The sequence below is a fragment of the Anabrus simplex genome, chromosome 10 (genome assembly GCF_040414725.1).
Source record: "Anabrus simplex isolate iqAnaSimp1 chromosome 10, ASM4041472v1, whole genome shotgun sequence".
Classification (NCBI taxonomy): Eukaryota; Metazoa; Arthropoda; class Insecta; order Orthoptera; family Tettigoniidae; genus Anabrus; species Anabrus simplex.
In genome coordinates this window covers 4,065,220-4,070,063 of record NC_090274.1, presented here as the reverse complement: position 1 = coordinate 4,070,063, position 4,844 = coordinate 4,065,220, and positions in this window count along the sequence as shown.

Here is a 4,844-nt window from a genome sequence, read left to right as displayed (position 1 = left end):
CAGTTGGAGCATTCGATTGGCAATACATCCTGTTTAACCCCTCCCATGGTGAGTTCTCGCAAAGTTCTTATGCCTGAAAGGTGAGGGTTGTTTTTTTTTTTTCAGAAGAAATTCTATATTTACAGGAAGCGAGGAATTAGTGACAATTTTTAAGGCGAAATTATGCTATCAAATCACAAAATCTCCAGTGGTTAAAATAAAACTTACTTTAAAATTGAGTCGTCCAGTTGCAAAACCCGTTATGTGCAGACAAACAAATTTTTCAGGAAGTGCAAAAAAACTGTCATTTGTTATGCAACACAGATGGGAGTTGAAATTTTGTAATTAAACAGTAAGCGTTCATCTTCGTCATACCACAAAATATCCATAAAATTTCCCGTATTTTTTGCAAAAAATATTTGGACATAACGAGTTTTGCAGCAGTTTTGTGGAGACGAAAGGTATGTGCAGCAGTATATGGAACAGAGTGTGCAGATTTATGGTGAAAGTATTACACTATGAAAATAGCGTGAATGGAAAGAATTTAGGTTAGGATATAATGTTTTGATATCTAATCCCCGCTCTTTGATTTAATGATTTCATCAAGAAATCATCACTCATTCAAAATGTTTTATAAGTTCTTTAACATTCTGTACAGTTATATTAACAATCCGTTATTGTCCTCAATAAAATCTCCCACATCAATATCATGGTCTGGCATTTCACTGTTTAAAGTTTGCCGCTGGTCAAACAGTGGCTTGTAGAACGTGCGATCATCGTTCCTTATCCACTGTTTCCCGTAATGATTGGTCAGCAGTGTGTGCAGGTCGTTGAGCTTTTCTTTCTTAAGAGGAACCTCCACTGGTCCTGGCACAATAACTGAAAAGGGTTTCCCATGGTTCAGTATGCTTTTTGCTTCCGCCACAATCGGTGTTTTAGTTTACTTCACTTCGTATCACACAGTTGCCTGATTTTGTTTGTGTACATATGATCCTCTTACAGGGTTCTGCGACATAACAAGCTTTGCAGCATAACACACGCTGGACATAACGACTTGTCACATATGGATTAAATGGCCTTTGCTCACATATTTCATTACTGGATTGTGTATTTTGATGAGCTGCATACAACGGGGGTGATAACTCATTTTGAGGAAAAAATGGACATAGTGAGTTTTGCAACTGGATGACTCAATTTGTTTACACTTTTGTACAGTAGGCTTTTACTGCACCTTTCTTTTGATGTTTTATTGGTGTCTTGTGACCAATACATATTTATCTCCAGCTTTTGAATTAGTCCCATTGACAAAACTAACACAATAGACTGCCAGATTTCATCAGAGTCCTTTTCTTTCCAAAACTGTGCCCTTGTATGCACTTCATTGCACTTTGATCGCTACCAAACTTACATCATCATCTGTTAGAAATTGTTCGAAACCGTCAGTCGCACTCGCTCCTTGTAACCCCCTCCCGCCCATGTTTTCAGTCCACTTATCCCCAGGTTTCAACCTAAACTGAAACAGAGTGCATTGTTTCAGAAAAGGTTAAATATAATAAAAACTATTGATCACAATATATTCAAATTTTCAGTATTATTAGAAAATACACCATCACATCCATTTCTCTATTCATAGAGTCGTAAGGTTGTTGGTTCACCCTCCTCCCTTCCTCCCTACTGGTAATACTCAACACAAAGGCATTCTCATGTTGTCTGAATCCCTCTAAACCAATAATCCTGTGATTTAGGAAGTGGAATGATGCCCATATTTAAGATTTTATTTCATCTGGGTAAGTGTCTTGCCATTCTGTATCTGTTTTACCAGAATGTCCCTGTTTGAATGCTGCATTGATATATTATATGCAATTGGCTATGTCACTGAATAGTTTGTCTCCTCCTAACATACGTAAAAAAAAATCTATTTCTTGTATTATGTATGTTCAGTCCGTCAGCGCTAACGCTGGTGGGATCCTCAACAGCTCTGCCATCAGCTGTCATACATGGCCTAGGCATCACTGAAGTGGCGTACTAGGGAAATGAGGAGTGAGGTAGTTTCTCGTTGCTTTCCTCACCGAGCTAGAAGATGCTATTACATATCAGTCTGCCAAGCCCACTGAAATGCATACACCAACCGACCCTATGAGCAACATTTTCACACCATTCATAGCAGGGACTGGCTGCATGAGGATTGGCATTACTAGCATCATTCATACCTCAGTCACTTTCATATTGTCAAAGCCAAGGATAAGACGAGAGACAGATTTATGAAAGTAACAAAATTGCTCTAGCCTATACCAGAAGACATAGTGCACTGTAAACACTAGGTTCTGCCAGCAAAGGCATATTTCTTGTATTATCATCATCATCATTCAGAGTAACAAAACAAATATTTTGTTTTACCTGAATTGCCACGGCATCGCCATCAAGTCCGATTTCTTGATATCCGTTTCACTTATATCGCTGTTATCACTAAAATTATGTTTGTTGATATGTTATTCAGCGGCTAAAAATTCACCTCGACCCTTACTCAACGATTCTGTATCACGTTCTTTGCCTAGATTCAGTTCAGTTTCAATATCTGCAGTATTCAATCCCTCCATGTTTACAAGCGAAACAGCTGGCCCGTGCTCGCGGAAGTTCATGACCGTTGCCTAAGCAACATCAAGGCATTTCCTAAGCCTTGTAGATTGTACTGCGTGTTCATAAACGCCTTGTAAGCACTTCACTGCCTAAAAAAAAAAATTACAAAATTGTCGCACAGATCGCAGATGTGTGCAGATAATGCAGCCGGTCGCTAAGGGCGGGAAAAGGTTAATAATCCAACCTTTACACTAGGATTTTCTATAAATAGAATTATATTAGATTGTGCAGTATTTCCAGAGTAACAGTATTTCCAAATCCGTGTACATTGTACATCCCCTTCCATCACCATTGCTTCCAATGTGATATCTGCGTCATTGTGTGAAGAATCATTTGAATCATTGTCACTACTAGCTGGAATACTAATATCACTTAGAGGTTCATCTTTGATGAAGTGCCTTCTTTTGTCTTCAAACATTTCCTCTGTTTTGCGCTCGCCATTTCTCTTTACCTCGTGAGCTAGTCAAAGATTGTACGTAAAGGAGAGAAGATCAGGCATTTTAGGTCAAAGACTGCACGAATGCAGATGGAAACCCTCCTGCCATCTGTTTCCCACAGAGATGACAATACCCGAGAAATGAACACTGCCGCCGAGATGAGGTCTCTTCACAGATAAAACTCTCAATTGGTTCATGGTAAGGTTTGTGGTGTGATCCATGTACGACCTGTTTCTCGTGGCCTCCATTGCGTAGTTCCAGCAACATCTGCTTTCTTTACCTTTCTTTGAACTGTTTCTTCCAGTTGGTTGTAGAAGGAAAGTTTCTCATGCCAACTCATAAACTAGTCTACAGCAAGTGTGTCTGCACGTTCCCAGGGCATATTTCAAGAAACGTGCCTTGACAGAGAAAGTCAAAGATTGGTTTTGTGGTTGCAGCTGCTCTGATTTTAATGTTGATTCTAAAGGTCTTCACTGTTGTTGGGGGGGGGGGGGTTTCACACCAAGATTCTCGAAAGTGGTTACCCTTTGAAGTGGTTCGTTTTTGAAGAGAATTCGGTCTTCTGAAGTCGCTCTTGTGTCCTTTGAATTTCATTTGTACTGTTTGCTTACACTTAATCATTCCTTTATTCCAATCTGCCCACTTTTCTAGTGCTCTAATAGCTTTTTGTAGCTCCAGGGTTCTCCCCAGGGTGGAGAATACTAGAAACATAAAAATGAAAATTATCAAATTTCAGTGTTTTCCCCTCAGGGCATTAACAGTAATATCAGACAGGTGTTGTTATGACGAACAAGACGTACCAGTTCTACCGCTCTGCCATACAGGTGTTCGCAGGGATAGCTCACGCTCACTACAGTACGTCACTCATAATCAAGCAAAACATTCAAACTTTGATGCAATTTTTGCAATTATGCTGACAATATTGAAGATATATCATTTAAATAATGTGTTTTACAGTATTTAAATTTTGATTTGAAACATCAAATGACTCAAATATGAATTAACAATATGTATCTAGGTTATGTTAGCTGGGCAGTCTGTAAAAACTGCAGGGAGAACACTGAGCTGTATTCTCCTTCGAGATCCTATGATTATATCATCCACGAGGACATGTACTATCGCTTCTTCTGTAACGTTATGTCACTGCACATCTTGTGCGCGTTATTTGATTAAAATACAATATTGCACTCGATCATGCCAGGAACTACTGCTCCATCATCTGGCTCTGTTTCCAGGTACAGTGGCGAGTTAAATCTGCAACTGTTCAGTTAGTAATTTATTCCTTCCTTGGTGAAACCCTTCTAACATTATAGTATTGTATTGTTCGGTCGTTCGTTTGCGATACACTCAAATTGATGTGCCCGCTTGTCTCTAGAAATAAGCTACTCCACCCATGTGCAGTTGTATTTTGAATAAATAATTCCCTGTTATAGAAACCTCCCACATGTTTTAGAATTTGAATTTGAAATTTGTTTATTCATTTGACCCAAGATATTTGGGTTTATTGACTGACACAGAATCCCACGCAATCAATTAATAAAAAAAAGTACACAAATAGTTCCATAGAACAATTACACGGAATTAGTCTACAAATACGTGAATGCTGCAGAAGCAACAGGATTGAAATTACATTCTCTGTACGCAATACAAATGGTTTCGCACTGTGCAGACAGAATATTTGATAATGCACGTCATGATTTCATCTCGGAGATTTTTCTTCCATCTATATTTCTGCCGCCATGTCAGAATTGTACCCCTCGCACCAAAGAAGAGGCCAGTCACAGCAATATT